At 33.4% G+C, this 21734-nt stretch overlaps 1 protein-coding gene across 2 annotated transcripts in view; it reads left to right on the top strand.

Moving 5' to 3' along the window:
• Positions 1–1397: 1397 nt before the first annotated feature.
• Positions 1398–21734, top strand: part of LOC136822784 (neuron navigator 2-like) — a 72155-nt gene continuing 51818 nt past the window's right edge. For both annotated transcript variants that reach the window (XM_067079069.1, XM_067079067.1), the window contains exons 1-2: positions 1398–1475; positions 8576–8658. The gene's annotated coding sequence lies outside the window, so the exon portion shown is untranslated. The remainder of the gene's footprint in view (positions 1476–8575; positions 8659–21734) is intronic.

Here is a 21734-nt window from a genome sequence, read left to right as displayed (position 1 = left end):
TCGGAATTAGGCTGGGCTGTCGGCTTTAGGACCTCTCACGGTATTCATTTGACAACGCAAAACGTCAAATTGACGTTATGAGGGGGTGGGGGGTTTTCAAAAGTTAGGTTTGACGTTATAAGAAATCAAAGGTATACCTTTTTGTGAAAATCGCGGATATTTGTAACCACCAACCACACTATACTTTATAAGCTTTCGAAAACATATTCGTGTATGAAGTACATGAAAATTTGCTGCTCGCATAATCCCATTGGTTTGCGCTATGATATCATTACATCATATTTTCATTGTTTGCGCGATCGAGCGAGAGGATAACGTCAATTTGACGTTTTGCGTTGTCAAATGAATATGGATGGGTCCCCTAAAATCACAGATGGTCACATGACCAGAATTTTTATTCAGGGAAATGCTGTGGCCACAATGTTTTGCTTTAGTGAGATTGACCATTTTGTTGTTTTGGATTTGAGTGGGCGAAATTACTGTACAAACCAAAATATGGCTTCGTTGTGGAATACCGGTTGAAACACTTTGTGAACAATCGAACCAATCGAATATTACCCAGAATTTTGACGTTCGATTGAGATTCGGTTGCGTTCGACAATCGAATTTCAATCGGTCGATTGCATTCAATTTGGTTTGACTGGTTTGATCGTCAATTCTGTTCGATTGAGATCGTCTGGGCTACCAGTATGGATTCCACGAAATCTCGCGCCGAAGATATTTTTCCGTGCAGCAAGCCTCACGCCAAGCAAAATTTCTTTTGTACCAACATTCAATTTTTCAATAAGGGTGCAAGATGGGAAAAGAGGCGCATGCGCCAACATAATTAATAAATTGACGCGAGAGCGCAAGCGAGCGAAAGCGAATTTAGCCAAATGGAAGCTAAAAATCGATGGATTATGGAGTCATTCACGCCGAGCTGGAATTATTACTACACGCCAACTGAAAATCAAACAATCTTTGTAAGTACCCTTACGCCAATGCGCCAAAAACGTTTCAGTTGTACGCCGAAGAACTTCGTTGTTAGTTACACGAAATCCATACTGGCTGGGCTAGTGTGACTAACTGCCTATTTTATGAGTTTTTTCTAGTTAGAAAAACCTTCCCATTATCAAAGTTATTATAATAATTGAATATAATTTTCCCTGAGTAGTATAAAAGTACAAAATAAATTTCATGATTCAAAGAAATACATGACCTAGATAGTTTTGAAGAATTTTGAATCCATTTTCACAACTTTTTGCGCGTTCGTCAGCCGCCATCTTGGAATCTTGAATGACGAGATGACCTGAAGGTGACCGGCTATACTGATGACCGGGCGCCAAACACCGCGGAGAGTAACGGTAACTAAATTTTCCCGCGCTTTTTCTCGCCCAAACAAATATGGTAGACTTCCAGCATGTGTTTTCCATGTGGTCGCTTTCAGCAGTGTTGCTAAATGTAAAAGGCTTGCTAAAATCCCTGGCACCTGATGGGTAAGTCGAAATGACGATGCTCAGTTTTCGCAAAAAAGACAAATAATCATATAGATTCATATAAGTTTCTGAAGTGTTATTGAGACAATCAGTTATGGACCCAGACGGTACCGTGAGATCGGGTGTAACTTGCATCAGTGGAGGCTAACATGCATAGCCCTCAAATGAATGACCAATCAAAGCAGCAAAATTTCAAAAAAAATGAACTACGCAGCTTTGCTCACAGCTCTACTCTACCATTTTTGTTTTAATTTAACTTTTGTATTTTAATGACCAGCCAGGTCATTCATTTGAGGGCTATGCATGTTAGCCTCCACTGATGAATGCAAGTTACCCAACCTCACGGTATGATGATTGCCATTTCCGTAAAATCGTGATTCCCCATCAGTTACATCAAAATGCCTCGAAAATGTCAATATGAAAATTGCGTAATCAGAGAACGTATGTCTCGCTCATTATAAAAAGGCCGATACAAACTTTCAATAATTGGGTTGTAACACAGCCTAGACTAATGTTAAATTTTCTTTCAGAAAAAAGACTATAATTTGTTTACCTTTATCCTTGCAGCTTCCCAACATCCAAGCTCTCAAACATCACAAGCCAAATGAAATTACTTTCGATTTCCCGTAGAAATTATGCGATGAAAAATCCGTGGGTCGATAAATGAAGACTTTCTTTTCCGCATAAGTTATCTTTCCTTATAACGAATTATTACTTTTCAATATAATTATCAAATATAATTTATGATTAAAAAATATTTTACATTGTATTTTCAGTTTGAAAAAGTCGATTCTACTTAGTTCTTTGTTTTCATGTCTAACCCCCGTCTCAAAAGAAGTCCCAGAATCTCGAGATTTTGGCAGTCGGGCGTTCAAAACAAAGGCGTTTTTATTTTCCGCCTACTTACGGTTTTTCTTTAAAATAGGCATTTAAAATATCAAAGTTAAAAATACTAGTATAAAAGCTTATTTTCTACCATATAGTCCTTCTTCCAAAACGAAAAAAACAAAATACACTAGAGAAATAAAGAAATTACGAGTGTTATCAAGCCACCCAAAATGAACTTTCATTCGTCGCGCGTCACTAGATTGTTTACGTCAGGATCTATTGTCAACCATTGTCCAATCCCGTAAGCGATTGAAATGCCGTCAGTAATAATCTGAGAAAGAGAACAATAACATTATGACATCACACAAATAAATTACGCTGGGAAAGTCCGCGAGGACAACACGCGGTCTTAACTTTTTTCCCTCGTAAGTTTGGGGGGAAAACGAAAGTACTCTATATTTTACGTATGGGGAAGTGTAAGAAAGATTTACAAAATAGAAAAGTTTCGTTTTGGGGTAGAGAATCAGTATTGTGAATTTAAGCGAGTTTCTATTTTGCAATTTTTCTACAGAGCCAAATAAAGATTTTTTCTATTGTTCTTGCTCGATTGCCTCTAAGGATAAGTTCCGTAGTTATGAGGTTATCGAGACAAAATGTGACGAATTTGCGCGGAAACGAAATTTAACATTATTCTAGGCTGTAACATTGAGTTAAGTCTCTTTTGTTAAGTCACCAGGGGGTAAATAAAACAGACCTTGATACATTTATCGTTTGTTTCAACTTGACAATTCGTTTAAACTCAGCCTCCTAAATATTTGGGGTAGGTTAAATATGTACAAAGAAATTCATACTTTTCCAAACCGGCGAGTCTTTAAAAAAGAAGCGAATGATAAAATATAATTACCCTTCCCAAATAAACCTCTTCGGTGGCGAGCGTAGTCTACTCTGACGTTATTGTAAAATTTATGTGATGGGAGTTTGACATATGCTTGTACTCTCTGTGTATTTACATTCGTTGTAATGTAATGTTGTTTGGGGAATTATGAAGTTCTCTGGAATTTCGATTGCATTTATTCAGGTTGATTTTTTATGACTTCTAATGGTACTTTTTCTAACGAGTTTGATTACTCTGTTCTCACACTTATGTCTTTTTTTTTACGTCCTTTTCCGTGATTACTTTTATTTATATTTTTAAAGACAGGTAAGAAGGCATATTGATGTAACTGCCCATGGTTTATTGAATAAGTAATTACCTTGTTGGTGTTATGTCTTGCGTGTTACAAAATTTTGCAGGTATAATTTCACAATTTTTTAGGCCAAATTTCGCGAAATTTAATATCGTTTAAATTTTTAAAAAATACAAAATCTCAAAATTAAATACACGCAAAGAATTTTCAAAATAGGTCGAAAATCGAAAATACTTATTTACTATTTTTGCCATTATTTTTGTTACTATTTTTGGTATGTTTACACTCAAAATGTTGTGTTTCAAGCAAAATCAGTCATTTTCTTTCTTTATTCCAACCTTTTGAAAATGCCCAATTTAGTGAATCGCAAAATTTAATACACTCGAAAATTTCCAGAAACTGGCAATCGCGAAATTTAGTATACACGAGAAAAACGTTTCCTCGAAAAAATGTAACACGCAAAATATAATACCAATAAGGTATTACTGCATAAATTACTTACTAAAAATGGAATACCTTAAGGGAACTTATTTTGGCGTTCAACAAAAATCTTGAACAGTGTAGCTGGAACCTCGATATTCCAGGATTAGAAAAAGCTATACCTGTTATCTTTTTTCTTTAAAGAATCAACAAACCTTCAACATCGATAAATTACACACATTTACTCTGAAACTTTTAAAATTATCTGCCATTATGACTTTCTTGAAGCCGTTTCGAAATGAACCAATCAGGTTATGTATCCGAATTCCTATGGGAGTTTTTATCCAAAATTTGTAAAATAGCTAAGTCGGCAAAAAAACTTTTCCCGGGGGTTTAAGGAACAACAGAACTGCTATCATTTGTTTGTTATTTAACCAGATATTTAAATACAGGCTCAAAAATACTTAAATAAATAAGTTTATAATATTAAATATACTATTTGTATCTCTCAGAAAATAAACACTTACAGAACGACATCTTTTATCATTTGGAATACCCCCGTATTTGGACCATTCTATTGTTGGCGCAAAATAGGGCGGTAACTAAGTAGCACCCTCAGTGCAAGATTGCCGCCTCATCTTTATTCGCCCGCGCGAGAATGCCAGCTAATCATTTTTTTCTCGCGCACTCAAGGGGAAAAGGAAAGTGATCGATAATCTTTGAAGGAAAAACGTCAGAAACAAACCCAAAGACCAAATAATGTATTTTGTTGTTGAGAATTGATCCTGTGAAGATGAAAAAATTTCTGCTTTGCGTTTTTTTCGGAACACTGAAAAACTCTAACTTCGATCTTCCTTTAAGGTAAAGAGGTTACGAGATTTGGGCTAGCAAGGCAAAAATTGCTAAAAAGCTGGTAAAATCGTAATCCTTAAAAATCGAAGTTCCAGCCTCACTGTTGAAGACTTTTAATTTCAGCGGGAACTTATTTTGGCGAATGATGAAATTTTCTAATTTTGGTGGGAACTAATTTTGGCGAATGAAGGCGTAAATCTGTTCTATTTTGTCTTATTTTGAGCAACTTTGATGAATTTCAGGGGTTATTTAAGCAAGAAGAAAAACTTAAATTTTGGCGGGAACTTATTTTGACGAGTGAGCAAAATATTTAATTTTGGCGGGAACTAATTTTTGCGAATTTTGTCTAAATCCGCCAAATCCGCCAAAATTAGTTCCCACCAAAATTATATTATTTTGTTTCTTGGCAACAGCTGTCTTGTAGTAGACAAATTGATCAAATGGTATTATCATTTAAAAGTTATGCTGTACCTCAGGGCTGCAAATGAATATTTTTAGTCAATCAGACATCATGACCGACAGAAATGAAATCCCGTCGGTCAAACTCAAATGCCTTCTTACCTGTCGGTCATTCAGTGTATATTTTGTCTTGAAAATTACGGAGAAAGTGAGTAGGTAAAATAAAAGTGACCATGGAACAATTCGTTTCTGTAACAGAGAAATTGATTCGAAACACTCTTGAAAGTTAAAAAGAAAGCGAGTCGATAAAAGTTAACTTTAAAACACCCTTGAAAGTTACGAAGAAAGAGAATTGATAAAAGTGGTCTTAGAAACAAAGAAAGTTACGAAGAAAGAAAGTCGACAAAAGTGACTTTTTTTAGAAATTCCCTTGAAAGTTACAGAAGAAACAAGTTTATAAAAGTGATCTTAGAAACACTCTTAAAAGTTACGAAGAAAGCAAGTCGACAAAAGTGATTTTAGAAATTCCCTTGAAGGTTACGAATTAAGAGAGTTGATAAAAGTTAACTTAGAAATACCCTTGAATATTATGAAGAAAGCGAGTTGATAAAAGTTAACTTAGTGACATTATTGAAAGTTACGGAGAAAGCAAGTTGATAAAAGTTAACTTAGAAACACCCTTGAAGGCTACGAAGAAAGCGAGTTGGTAAAAGTGATCTTAGAAACCTTCTTGAAAGTTACGAATTAAGCAAGTTGATAAAAGTGATCATAGAAACAACCGTTAATGAAATTACCAAGAACGCAGTCAATTAAAGTAAACTTTAGAAACACTCTTGAAAGCTACAAAGGAAGTGAGTATTAAAAGAATAGGCTAAGTAAGAGACAGGATGTTAAGAGATTTATTTTCAACTCCAAAGTTAATGGTCTTTTCATTCGGATATCATGACCGACACAAAATATTTTCAGTCGGTCAGATGGATTTTTCAGTCGGACACTGATGACCAATGCTTATTTGCAGCCCTGTACCTACCAACCTACCTAGGTCACCTGCAAGCAGGGCACCCTTATTTTGGGTTTCTGTTGCACGATAAGTAAGAACGTAGGGTGCTACTTCATATGCAATCGCAATATCCAGCTAGCACGGATAAATACTATAAATACCTTTAGTAGATCAATTTTGGCGTGGATTTAATTTGGTGATTGGCAAAAATTTTTGGCAGTGATTTAATTTGGTGATAAGCTTTTCTTTTACCTTATGCACTCGTATAATCCTGTGTATTCTAAACACAAATGAAAATTACCACATACATGGTATACTGCCAGTGAGAGAACTACCTGACTGTAGAGGCTAAATTAGTAAATCGCTGAATGTTTTTGCAACATTTAAAAATTTGTCTTTTGCGGGACAGAAAATTGTTGAAACCGTTGATAAACAAATGTCTCTGGAAGTATAGGAAAAGATATTTGAAAGATGAAATATTATTTGTTTATAAGAAAAAGGGTGAGGAATTAGAAAAACAGTAATTCTAGATCTTTTACTATTCCTGTATATTCATGTATTCTTACTTTTCTAGCATGGGAATGTCCTTAAAAAAGTTTTTTTTCTGCCAATGCTGATTTTCCTTTGATTTGGGGTTTCTTGTTTCAGAAAAACTTATTCTTTACCCTTAACTTTTTTGTCCTTCATTTCCAGGGGCTCCTTGAATATGTTCCTACTGACTTTTCCTTTCAGGGCTTTAGCTGTACTAGAAAAAGAGATAAACACTAAAATCTTAAAAAAAACTTTACAACCAGTTATCCTCTGGAGGCCTAGGGCCCTTTAATTTCTCTCATTTTTAAAGCTCTATAAAATTTAATTGGTTTCGAAATTTGGTTTTGTAATTTGAAAAATCTTCGTTTTAATCCTAAAATTAGCTGCAAAAACATTGCTTACTGTTTTTAACAGGGGGAAGCTAATTGCCGGGGGGGTTGGAAATTATACTTCTGAAATCCCAAAAATAAGGTAAATATAGGCTAAAATCAGGCTATTTAGAGCAAAATAAGGGGCCTTTTCTTTGACAGCTGAAAATATTCTTCAAAATTAATAAACGGGGGGGGGGTCCTAATAAGATCTTGGGGTTGGAAAATTCTCGAAAAATTAAAAAGCGGGAGGGGGCGTTTATTTGGAACCTAAGAGTAAGTTATTTTGGACATTCCTCAAGATTGCTGGGTGTCAAAAAGGGGGATCAACAATCTTTTTATACTATGAAGCTACATGTTTTGTTCTATAAACATAACGTTTTATAAGCATATACAGGCTCAGTTTTTGGTACCTAAATAATGGCTCTATTGGCTCTATTGTTTAAGAACAATAGAATGCTAAGGGACAGACACTTGCTTATAAAAAAACACATGTATTTTCTGTATTTTTAATTTTATTCCATGTTATCCATTTAATGCTTTACATAGAATAAAATCCTCAAGAAGAAGCTTGTCTGTGAGCAACTATGAGGAGTCCCATGCCTATGGGAATTCGTTCTAAAATGGGCAGTAGTAGTCACATCCTTTTGTTATGAGGGTTTTTTAATTACATATTTTCTCACGTCTGAGTAGATTTTCTTTCAATTCTCATCATCATTCAAATAATTAGTTGGTTTTGCAGAGGATATTTAGGACTCTTCGGTCCCTTTCTTTAGGCTAAGAGACACTTTTTTAAGTCAGTATCTTTGGTACATGTATTAGGTTTGAACACTATTGAAGACGCGTTTTGATTTTTACGTACTTTCCCCCTTCTATGATTTTGCCTTTAACGTCAGTCTTTAGGCCATTGAAATTTTTGCTGGGCTTAATTTGCGTACCCCTTCAAAAAGGTCTCTAATAATATCTTTATTTTATCTATATATCGGTAAACCCGGGAATCACTATCAGCGGAATAGTCCTTTACTAGCAGAGTTTTCTTACAGCTTATGCTAAATTCTTCTTTTAGAGAATTTAAGTCCGCAGAATTTAGCAATTTCTGCAGTTTTGCTTTTCTTTCATTTTTGAATGAACACTTCATTTGCTTGATCTTTAAAACCAAAATACTATTTTACTATTTAAACTTTATAGAACTTAATTTTCAATTTTTACACGATATTACAAAAATAAGTCTCAATAAAATCAAAAGGAAGCGAAACATAAGAAGCCTTTCTACTTGGACTTAATTCGGTAATTTCATAGAATTCCGGTAATTTCATAGAATTCCGAAAATGAACCCACTGCGCTGTTATGGTGCTTGTTGAAGATGATCATCCCTTTCATAAAAAGATTAATACTATTAATCACTCACAATCTTAAATACTTTTGTATGTTAATACTTTAGGCTTAGTTAAACATCTTATTTTGTCAATTTTGTACATTACACACGCTCAACTTAACTATTCTTATTTCTCATAGAGCTTCATGTATTTTGAGAGAGTTTTGGCGCTTCAAAGATGTAAAAACCATGTGCAACTCAACCAATGAGTTATCATTTCCAAGTAAGTCTTTTCTCGCATAAATGTATCAACAGAAAGGGAATGGTTTCCAGTTTACTTAGGCTAGATGGCGTTTAATTTTATTTGACTATGAAAACACTGCTGGGATGAATTTCTATAACGTGTTTCAACCATGGAGAACTCGATCCCAGTCCCTTTTATTGTTGATAAGGATTTATGTTTTTTATTGTTCCCATTTAACGAATTTTGTAATTATTTATAAAAAGCTTTCCACGGGATATACTATTATATTGGGTGCAATACTTACCTTTTTAAAGGTGCTAGATACTTGAGGGGGGGTTTCATGGTTGGCGGAGGAGCGAAATCGGACCTTTTTTGGGACGGAGTGGCGGAATTTGACGAGAATTTTGATAGAATTTCGGAAATTGGACCCTCTGATGGAGACGGAAAGTGGGACAATTTTAGTGCGAAAAAACGGAATTTTGCAAAATGTTTTCCAGAATTTTGGAATTGGCAAAAAATATTTGAAATTCGCGGAATTTTTGACAAAAATCTTGAATTTCAAAGGAATTTTCGGTGGCAGAATTTCGGTCCTTTTTTAGCGGAATTGCATTTCCTCTGAACCCCCCTTGAGTAGAGCTAGGGCTGCACTAAAGTTCTGGGGGCTAATTACAATAACTAAGAAGCTTTTTTGGTTGGTTTTAATGTTCTGTTTTTAATATTCTACTGTTTTATTTTTATCTGCGAAAAAAGTTAATGTTACAAAAAATATTGTTGATATTGTTTTCGGAAACCTACGAAGCTTTTTATTGGTGAAGTGCTGAAATTCTGAACATTGATCTGTCGGCCCTATCATTTTTGTATCTTATATATTAATATTTTATTTTAGGCGTATAAATCACCGGGGTATAAAAAAGTGTGCTTATACGCTTGACTTAAGCGAACTTGAGAGATAAAAAGTTGATGTGTTCTTTTAGAATTGCATAAAAAAGTACTAAACGAGATAAGCTGGTTCGATATGTGACATTTTATACAAATGTTGTTTTGGTACTAATATATAACTGTTTTGCAGTTTACTAGTTTTGCACGTTGTGTAGATAGGACGTGGGCCTTTGATTCCAATTTCTAATGATGTACTGTAAGATGAAAGTGGCATTGCAACCTGAGGAATTTCTTTGGGGTAGTGACTAAATTTTTCTTTGGTTTTGAACCAGGAGGGTAGGAGTAAATTTTTCTCCGACTAAGATAAATTTTCAATCCTTACTGCTCTCAAATGTCTAGTACCCATTTTGCCTAAAAGGGCCTAAAACCCTGCCAGTTTACCTGCTTAAACCTTTGGCTTATGTCTGCCATAAGAGTGAGCAGGCCAGTGGAGATATGTTTCCTCTAGGAGTGAAAGGTCATTATTAGGCCCTTGATATGGAATAGCCTTTACATAATATATACACTGGCGAATGTGAAGCTTATTTCGGTCATTCTACAAGAGGTAACTTAAACCATAGTATTATGCTTAAACTTTCGCTAAGAGTGGAAATCTTTTGTTAGTATCAATTACTTATTCTTTGAAAAAAGTTAATAAGGTTTAAATAAGGAAATACTCTGTGGCGGCAGGGATATGTTATAGCGGAGCTGGATAACGCACATTTAAAAAAGCCTTGTTCTATCTCTGTCCCTGACATTAAGATTTGATATGAAATTTAACTTTTTTAATTACAAACTCGTGAAATTTGGATTTCCTCTTAGCCAATGATTCTGCTGCTGCATTTATCGTTCACGATTAAAAACTTTTAATTATCAAGAGGGTCTGTAAAACATTAGTGAATGACAATTTAAAAAAATGAAAAATATTGTTTTCATTAGTAAAGTTATAAGAAGTTTATTCTCTAAGATTATAAATAGTACTTTTTCATTTGAAATACTGCGCTACACCGCGGGGTGCCTCACTTTCTAACTGATATTTTCAGATAGCAAGTCAGTATGTCTGATTATGGAAAAAATTTCAAGTCAGTTGAAACAATATTTGTCAAAATATTTACATCCGAAATTTTTTAAGAGAAATCATGAAAGCTTCTCAAATTCATAACACACGCTGATAAAAATAGATTTCATTTACAAGGAAGCTTTTGGGGTATCTTCTACAAATATTTTTTGATGAAAAGCGGGAACATAGCAAAATATGTGCAAACGTACTACATGAATACTTTGTCTGCTTCATTTTTCTTATAAAAACAGAACACTCAAGGGGACAGATGGATTTCTATTATCAACAGTTTACAATAGAAAAGACAAAGAAGCAATCCACTAAGGAATTCTCGTCCTTCATCCAGCTCCGCTATAACATATCCCTGGTGGTGGGACTTATTTTTTAAAGCTTCATACTACAAAGACTTCTTTCGGAAGGTTAATTAAATGGTATCAAAATTCAAAATCTGTAAACTTTGAATTATTTAACAATTTCATTATGGCTTTTTAGTTATATAAGACATTATTAACCCGTTAAGAGACGATGTTATCGGTAGAAAAATAGAAGAGACTCTCTGGTTAAGAATGGTCAATGTGCTATTTTGCGTAGAATACATAAGTGTCAAAAGTTTAACAAAAATATGATGTAGATCCCTTTTTGAGTTCAACTACACGCTTTTTCTTATAAGAATATCTTCTATAAGAATATAAGGGTGAAAATTGACCAATTCGTGAGAATACCCTAAGAATGCCCTCTAGGGTGAATTTCACAGAATTTGATAAGAATACAGTCATTTTGTATTTGGTCAACAGAAAAAACTGCTTCCTTTGATAGAGATAAATTGAAGCTTTGAGGAAGAAATGTAATTTTAACCCAAATGTTCACTCAAAAGTCCAAAACTCTCAAATTGACCATTTCTCATGTAAAAAAGTCAAAAAAGTCAAGTCTAAAAAAGTAAGAATATATGTTAACCCTCCAAGTATCAATGACGAGGGTTTCATGGTCAAGCAAAAAAAAAATCAAAAGGGAGTCTTTCCAGCGAGATTTTAAGCCAAAAAGTAAAAAAAACGCAAAAATTTGACCAAAATCCAATTTAATACGATTTTGACCGTTTTTTGACCATTTTTTGTCGGCACTGCTTTACTTGATTTTGTCTTCTAACGAATTAATTTGAAGTTTTACTACTGGGCACCTTTCTATCATTCAGGCAGGTCCAACGAGCTATGAACAAGCTTCTAACTCCTTCTAGATCCGGAGATATAAGCCTTTAAAGTTTGAACCAGCGATTTTCTTTAAAAAACTTAGAAAAAAAATGACCGCGGTACTTAAAGGAATATTTTAAGAATATTTTACCCTCAATTTTGGCTCTTTCTTAAGAATACTCGACTCTCATCCAAAGTACACTATTCTTATAAAAAAAAGTGTGCAACTTTTCTTGGTGAGTTTTTCATTTGTAAATTCATAGGAAATTTCAAAATGGTACTTTGTCTATTCATTCACGTGCTTTGAAATTTCTTCGCTTGGAATGATTTTTCTCGTTTTATATGAAATGTCGTTACTAATTATGGAGGCACTTCAGGTACTTTGCCTCGAACTTAAATAATTTATTTTCTGGACTTTAATCAGGCATTATAAATTTTGTTACTATATTCACAGTTATTACACGTTTCTTTATGAAAAAATCCAAAAAAACTAATTAGTATTTAGTTATTTGACAAATATTTAAATCTAAGTTACACAACAAAGCAAAACTCTGCAAAAAGCCATTTAGTCAGAATACGATTCTCCAGACGGCATTGTAAGTGATGCTTTGGAAGCAGTAAAAAACTGGTTAAAAAAACAATTAATATTCTTAAAAGTAACAAAAAGCTCCATGCAAAATTATTTTAGCCATAGAAAAACTTTTGAATCAAGCAATAGATAAATAAGAACCCATTTAGATTGATATCACGAAAGATACAGTCGAAATACTCAAACAGGAAGTATAGAATGAAACAAGGAAAAAAATTTGTATATGTAATCGTCAGCCGTGCAAAATTACTCGAATCTGATTGGTTTAGAGGAGTGCGATTAATCGTTAATTGCACTATTACCACTTTTCGCACTCTTCGGTGGGGGGACACTTTTGTCCCCTTTTGTCCTGTGTCAGAGACTTTTTTTACTATATAATAAAAAACAAAGACATTTTTTTTCTTCAATATAAAAAAGAACAAAGAAATTTTACGTTACAATAGCTGCTTTTAATTGAAAACGCAATTCGAATGTCAAAAATTTTCCCTTTTTATAAAAAAACTATGATTTACTAATGATTATTTACTGACGATTACTAGTACTAATCACATGATAACGAGTGCAATTCGAGAATAATTGCACGAGTGATTTTTTTGTTAATAATTTTCCGAGTCCGAAAGGACGAGGAAAATTCGAAACAAAAAAATCACGAGTGTAATTTTCGAATTGTACGAGTTATTATGTGATTACGAGCTAATCGCACAATTTGTTTCACTACTTTTTCCCGTCAGGAAAGTAGTATTACAGAAATTACACAGGCAGTTTTATGTTTTTCTCTTCTCTCTGTGTCTTTCTTTTATTGTTGTTTATTGATTTTCTTTCTCACAAAATAAATTTCGAATGCAGTTAAAACGTTCGATGAAAAAAAAATATAAGTAAGAACATTAAAATCAATTTTGTAAAATTGACGCGTTTGTAAAATTAATTAACGATTAATTGCTCTCTAAAGGATTCAATTAATGATTAATTGCTCTCTTTGAAGGCGCGCCAAATAAAAAAAAAATAGCTCATCGTGCGATTACATAGAAAACATCTTACTTGAACAATTAAATCAAAAAGAAGAATTTTTTATCATAAAAAGAGAGCATCGTAATTTTTTCAGTAATTTAATTATAGACTTAGAAATCGATAAAAAGGGAAAAGTTGAAGAAATCGAAGAAATTTTTCAAAAAATTAGTATTAAAAATTATTGGGAACAACTTCAATATTTGGAGAATAAAAATTCAATCAAACTGAAGAAATGGTACCGAAGTGGGTAAGAGAAATTATCACCCAAAATCCTGAATTACATAAATTTTTCATAAAGAATCAAGAACACATTGGGAAAAAACCTGCCAATCACAGTTCAATCTTGAAAAACGCTATAGAGAATTTTATTATTATTGGAGGGGTAGGTGTAGGGAGTGTAGCTTTGTACGAATTTTTCTAACAATACAGCTTTAAAATACCTAAAACACACGCGGAAAATTCATTAGTTCTTATTAAGTTTTTTCATCACGACTTTATAGCATGAATAATATTACCAGTAGTAAAATTATGGTATCGTAAACGCAGATTAATCAATTATTTTAATCAATTTCACGGTACAGAACTCACGTACAATAGAAATAGCGCTTTAAAAACGTAGTAACAATATTTTAGATAACAAGATTTCACAATAGAGAATTCACCTGTACTATCGATAGATTTCTGAAATTACGTAATTTTAAAATATCGCCAAAAAATGTTACAAAAAAGCTGCCTATAGAAAAACTAGACTATTATATATACTTCTTCAAACTTTCAAATAGATGACTGCAATTACAGCATTAACCTCCAAGCAGCTCTTCGTGCTCCACTCATTCCACGCATGCGCTCTAAAGGGAATGGTTCTGCAAGAAGACCTGCGAAGGTTCTCGAGTTTTCTTTGATGGCCGACACTTTGAAATTTCAGAGTACTTTTCACGATTCAATCGCGGCATTCGCATAAAATTTATCGATTTGCTCGGGCCGTCTTTGGATGCGTGGGCTAAACAAAACCGATTCTACTGCGACCGTGGCTTTCTTGCTCCAAAATCCAAGATGGCGCCTGAAATTTACGTTTTGGCTCTTGGTCAATGTTTTGAATTTTTTATGGATTTTGAGACTTATAAAGGAAAGTTCAATGTTTCAAATGTTGTTTATTTATTTTAGTGTAGCTCTGAAATACACCCACAGAAGTGGCTGCTCATACTTATTGACCTAAAAGCTTTGAAAGACTGTTTTGAAAGTTGTATTTTGTACAACTGATTTTGCTTGGATTGGATGTTTTCTTATTTTTGTTCAAGATGAAGGCTCAAACACCAACCAAATTATTACAGGTATGTTCTCTTATGTAATGATTACTTCTCTCTTGCTATCTGCTTGATTATTAGGAGGAATGAAGCATTTTATCAGAACAATTATAACTTAACGTGTGCGAAATGTCTGTCAGGCATTCAACCGACAAAAAATTTGATTCAAACACTAAGACGTTGACTAGTTTAGGCTCTCTTTGTATTGTTGGATATTTGGAAACTCTTTTTGGATAAAATATTGGTGAAATTTTATTATGTTGTTGAGCTTTTTTAAGCGGTTTCGATGATCAGTTTTTTGGGTTGATACTTTTTGCAATCAGACTTCAAAAAACTTTCATGAGAACTTTTTAATAGATTTGGAAGATAAACAAATACCAACTCTAAGTTCTGGAAATTATTTTTGGCTTGAAAAGATCTCAAAACTCCAAATTAAATGATATTATTTATGATTTTGTAGCCATGATATGTTCAGGTGCTCAAAGGGCATTCCAGCAGGAAAAAAGTTAGTATTTTTGACAGGTGAAGATTCAGATTGTTCCATGTACAATTGCCTGTTATCATCTGAAAAAATTCTTGGAAAATATTCCATTTTTCAAAAGATACAGAGGTTTTTGCTACTTATTTCTTACAAAAAATTGTTTCCTATAAAATGATAAATAAATCTTGAAAAGTGCGGGCCAATCGGATACCGGTATCTGGTCACGTGTCATAGTTTTTCCCAGACCCCGCCGAACGCGGTTTTGTAAAATTCCGCTGGAGAAACTTTTCAGATCATCATATGCCTTAGCAATGGTGATCGGTTATGAGATTATTACAGCATCACCAAAAATGATGCTACTAAAAATTCATGAATATTTAAAATGTAACGGATTTTTCAAAAAATAAACACAAAAGCTAGATATAAGTATGAAACAAATGTCCGCCCTGTCCATGTTCTATTTTTCTTAAGAAAAAATGAAAAGTCTAGCTTTAATAAATGTCTACCCTATCCTCTATCATCATCACCGCCCTGTCTAAAATGAAAAGTGCTTTTAAAAAATACCTAAATCCCCGATATTAGAAATATTTTTATTTCACTTTCGATATCAACCACGGCTGCCATTTTTTTTTAATTTACGCGTTTTTTTTTATTAGAACACCTAAAATTTGGCTGAGCCTGGATGTGCTTATTTTTTTAGCACTTTTCAGCCTAAAATGTTCTTAGATGCGTTCTTAAATTTTCAGACTACTCTAAATCGACAATATCATGCAAAATAAAGAGCACTTGAAATTAGTAAAATTTAGACAATATTTGACTCTCGATTTAGAAAATCTATTCCTAAGTTTGTTTACAACTGCTTGAAAAGAGGAAAAAATTGTAGTTTCTTGTCATTTTTTTCAAAACTGAGGCTGGGCATATGTTCTTACGATTCTCTTAATTTTTCGACGAATTTCAGCCTCAATGTTCTTATAAAAGAAAAAAACTCGATCAAACGCAGATATTTCAATAGAACAAAATTTTGCTTAGCCTAGAGAACAATAGCTGAATAGTGCAATTCTTAGAATTCTTATCCTCTTTTCGCAAATCTATGGCCCATATACACGCTTTTTTTTTTATAAGAATAGTGTTTTTTCATTTCATCATGGATATTCTTAACTTTTTGGCGAAAATCATCGAAAAATATTCTTACGGTATTCTTAGGTTAAGATCGAAATTGGCAATCCACAGGTTAAAATGCATTAAAAATGGCATTCTTAGGTTAAGTTGCTAAATTCCATGATGGCAATATTCTTACCATAATCTTAATTTTTTGGCCATTTTCATCATGGACATTCTTATAAAGTGTATTCTTATAATAAAAAAAAAGCGTGTATGATATGCTTTTGTATGGTTTTGTGGTATGATAGTATCGAAGATAATAATTATTCATAAAGAAAAACAAAACGTACAGTATAAAATGTGCCAGTTGCGTTGTTGCAGGACAGATTATTATACACAGATTTCAATCATCTTTATTTACCGTTTTTGGAAAATGAATAAAGACCTTTTTAAAGACGCTTTCCTTCAGAGGAAAAAAAGCCAACTGTTTTATTCTACAAGGCAAACTAAAGTCAAGGAAACATTAGAAGCAGGCTCTCTACTGAAAAGCAACAAAGGATTGAATATTCTATCGATCGGGGCTGGTGATGGAACTTTAGACCAATGTATCATCAAAGGCAATCAATTAAAAGTCGACTTGTATCATGCTATTGACCCGGTGCTGAGAAAATTTTACTCACATTTTGTAGAGAAAGTCAAATCATGGGATATACCTTATGGAGTTGAACAGAAAGCTTTTTCAGAAGATTATGATTTGCCGCCTAAGAATGAAATTACGGTCAATCACCTGAATGGCTTAATTCAGCCTTTTTGTGATTTTTTTGGTAATGATGATAACTCTGGTCAAAATATCTTTGATCTTGTGATCATGTCTAGTATGTTATACCATGTGGATCATCCAGGCTTAGCTGTCAAGAAAGCAAGATCTTTGTTGAAGCCTGGTGGTGTTATCATTATATTTATACAGACTTTGGAAATCAATTCTGAAGTCTATTCATACATGGTCGAGACGTCACCACCTGAGTTTAAAGAGGCTACCCATAATTATGCAATGTGTGACCAGGATGGTATGAAGGAGCTGGATGATATGAAGATTCCATACACTCATGACGTTTATGATGATGACGTAGGACATTGATGACGTCACTGAGTATCTGGCAAGTAATGGTCAATCACCAGCAACGATGTTTCGAATGTGTTTAGAGTTTCAAGCGTTTTCGAATGTGTTTAGAGTTTCAAGCGCAAAAAAAGTTTGATGATTGGAGCGAAGAACAAAAGATGGGTGTTTATGAGATTGTGAAGGGACGAGCTTTTCAGAATGGCGAAGGAAAAGATGTAGCACCTGATTACCTTGCAACCATTGTTGTGAAGGCTGAAGATGAACGATAATGGTTCTTGATGTTATTTTTGTTGGTATAATCAGATTATGGTTTGAATATATCGGTATTTAGATAGAACTATTTATAAAGCGCTTTTTTCGGGACACACTGTATAAGCATCTTTTTACCAGAGTAGCTTGTTAGATTCAAGAGCAGCCACCGACTAGGAAGTATGAAATATCTGTTCTTGAGGTCCCTTTCTCCTGGAAAAAACTATCTGTTTTGTATCCTGGGCTCTCCTGGATTATATCATCTGTTCTTGGAAAAAATGGGACTCCTGGAAAATGTATATCTGTTCTCTAGAAATATTATGCTCCTGGAAAAATATAACAGCTATTCTAAGTAAGTTAAAATGCTCCTAGAAAATGAGACCTTTTAAGAAAATTATGAAGCTACCTGGAAAAAAATCTGGCATCTGGTTGTGTTTTTCACAATTTAGCTTCTGGATTCTTTGAACAGATTGTCCGCTGGAAAATTGTGTGTTTTTCCTTAAAATGTGCTCCTGGATTCTAAGAACAGATGTCTTTAAGGCGACCCCCTGGATTTTACCTGGGTGTTTTAAGGAAAGTCTCTCGTAGATTTATCCATAAAATTTACTCTCCTGGAAAAAAAGAACAGATATTTCAAAAAATTCTGGCGGCTGCTCTTGTAGATTTAGAAGGGGTTCAATTTGGGAACCCTCAGTTGGTTTGCTACAAACATGCCTTTTATAAAACACTTGGGTGTGGCCTACATTTGCATCATCATAAAAAATCTCATTACACTGAACTTACCACATGATAAAGAAACTAAATATAAAAGTTCATTATGTTATTAAGTTTTGTATACAGTATGTGGCCCCCAAAACGGCGATCAAATTTGAAATTTCTCTCAAATCTAGAGGAAAAGAGATTTTACAAAAATTTTTGCTGCATGAAAACCTTTAACATCTCTACTTTATTTCCTGGAAGTTCTTTTTCAAAATTTTCAATTTCAACAATATTTTTCAATCGCTTAAAGAAAGGTAGCTTTTTTCTAATGGCCCCCAAAACGGAGGTTGGAAATTTTAGCGATTTCTCGAGATATCTTTAAGATATGAATACAAAATTTTGACCATAGTTTTAAAATATGATTTAGAGGGTTTTGGGCATAAATTTATTTGATAAAATTTTAACAGTATACCCCTGGTTGTCAAAATGCAGGTTTGGGGCCCCCAAAACGGAGGTGTAGTTAAAATCAAATTATTAAGCCCAGTGGTAATAGGGGGGAAAACTATGAACATATTTGTGTTTTCCCTTAAATTTACTACCCGATGGATGTAAAATTTATGATTTTTATGAAATATTTCAAGATTTTCGATATTGCAAAGTCCAAACTGAAAATTTAGAAATTTTCAAAATGACAATTTTGATTTAACAACGTCTTAATCAAGTTTTTGAAAACAAACCTCTTTTGAAAATAGTTCCATTCATGTATGGTATAAGCTGTGAAAATTTTAGAAAAAAAGCTTAACTAAAACCGAAAATATTAAGCTTTAAAGAAATTTTTCTCCTATATTTTGCAAAAAATGACAGAATTTGCCGTTTTTGCTGATTCAGCGAAAAATTTTATATGTATAATGTTAATTTTTTGTTATAAACTATTAATTCAAGGTGATAGGAATAGAATTCCAAGATTTTTTGCTTTTTCTCATATTTAGAATTTTCGGTTTTGTCAATGCTGATTCTAGGGCTCCAAAATACTGGTTGACCTTCAAGATGCTATATCTTTTACCCAACCTCTAAAGTCACAGATGTATTTGCATTTTCTGAACGGCATTAGGTGTAGAGAGTTTCCTATACCCCGTTTTCATAACTTATTTTCAATAACCAAGGAGCTAGAGTGAGTTATATGCAATTTTTATCTAATTTTGGTGTTAAAATATTTCCTTTAGACGCAAATATCTTATTTTGAATCTGTCTCAAACCAGCAAAAACATGCTCATTTTTAAGTATAACCATCATTCTTTCAAAATAAACAAAAATCGTTTAATTCTGATAAATCTACAAGTCAGAATCTTCATTTTAATGAAAACCTCCGTTTTGGGGGCCGTCTCCGTTTTGGGGGCCATATACTGTAATGTTTATTGCAATCTTGTTACTTCTATGTGTAATTATAACAGCGAGATACCCCTAACTTGATGTCACGTTGTGGCTATTCTTTGCAGACATAATTATTAAATGAAATTCATACCAACTTTATTACATTTCACATACAATCTATTATAATAAGTGTATATCAGGTCTGGCGTGTTAAGAGATTATTATTTAACCATTTTTTTGTTTTTGATTTACTTTCTATGTCGTATGAGCTATAATATTTAGTGTGTCTTTTTTTGTTCTGTAGGATTCGAAGAATTTGAAATATAACTGTATTGTATTACGTTTTGTATGGTTGGAAATGAGCAACGAGTTTTATTTATCCCTTTGGACCGAAGCCCGGAATCATCGAGTTAACTTTGACTTAGCTAAAAACCGAGAAAGCCAACTCGAAAAACATAATGTCAAAACGAAAATTCGAGTTAATTTCAACTCGAAAATCCTTTTATGGAATTAGAAATCGAGTTAGAGTGGAGTGACGTCATAATTTGCGCTTTTATGACGTCATAGTTTAGCTAACTCAAAAATTCTTAACTCGAAGTTTTCTAACTCGATGATTCCGGGCCTCTTTTTGGACCTACCTTTATCCTTTAAATTAATCTTTGCTCGTTCGTCCGTTCGTCCGTTACCAACTTTTCTCGGGATTGACCTGGCACATTAGATTTTAAGCAAAAATTTGACAAAAATTTACTTTTTTAAGAGTGATCCAAGAACCTCTAAATTTAGCCTTGCTTTACTTGATTCTGTCCTCCAGCTAATTAATTTGAAGTTTTACCATTGGGCATCTTTCTATCATTCAGGCAGGTCCGCGCAGACTCTAAGCTATCAAACGAACTATAAACGAGCTTCTAACTCCTTCTAATTCCGGAGATATAAGCCTTTAAAGTTTGAACTAGCGATTTTCTTTAAAAAACTTAGAATAAAATGACCGTGGCACTTAAAGGGTTAAAGTCTTTTGATTTCTTTTATAAAATATATCAAAAGAAAATACTAGGCACGCCCAACAAAGTACGACTTTTTAGTAGAACTCGAGATTGCTCTGAACATTCTTACTATCAGTATTAAAGATTTCTAGCCTTCTAATATACGAAAATTAAATAAAACTTTGTCCACGAAACAAGTTTATGTTCAATTTCGTTATCTGTTTAATTTTGTTTTGAAAATATATTTTCTCAAGTTAGAGAATGAAAAGTTCTTTATAAGCACACACGATTTCAGACTTAATTTGTCGCTGTCGCTGGAGAATTTTGGAGGAAAGTATCAAGCAATAGAGTTCACCTTAAAGAAAATATTTATCGAAAAATCATATCATTCGAGGAAGGATTGTTTAGTTTACAGGCCTTTTTTTAGTCCAAATACATCGTTCATTCGCGAAGGCGACTTGTAATTGAAATTCAATACTAGGAGTATCACATTAAAGTAAGTTCCTGTTTTAATTGGTGTTTAAGAGCTCTCATGTCTAGAGTATTTATCTTGAATGAATTTAGTGATTCCCAAGGCACACGTTTGTTTCGTCAGGTTTTCATGCTAAATTCATTCATTCATCCATCCATCCATTCGATGTTTATAATGTCAGTCTAATGATTTCCTTGACTTTTAAACAACAAATTTAGGATAAGTTAAGCATTCAAGTAGGAATAAAACTTTGAATAAGAATTTAAATTTTAAGTATTATGGCGGAGTCTCTTTGACTCATAGTCCGTTCAGTTAACAATGCCTCGTAAACTTTACATAACTTGAAATTTCCTTAACTCGAACAATTTTGTGCTCCCCATGCGTTTTCGTGTTATGGATACTCAACTGTATTTCTTTTAAGTATCTGACTACTAACAGTCTCGTTTTCAAGAAAGACCGTACAAAAAGGCAGGAAACAGTTGGTTAACACCCAATCATATAACTTCATTGAAATATGAAACTTTTACTACAAAACTTTATTTGAGAGGGACAGTTATTAAGTCCTTGTTACTCATATAG

The sequence above is a fragment of the Clytia hemisphaerica genome, unplaced genomic scaffold (assembly GCF_902728285.1).
Source record: "Clytia hemisphaerica strain Z4C2 unplaced genomic scaffold, Clytia hemisphaerica genome assembly, whole genome shotgun sequence".
In the NCBI taxonomy this organism is placed as follows: Eukaryota; Metazoa; Cnidaria; class Hydrozoa; order Leptothecata; family Clytiidae; genus Clytia; species Clytia hemisphaerica.
Note: the sequence above shows the minus strand (reverse complement) of the source record. Positions and strands in the feature narration are given on the sequence as shown.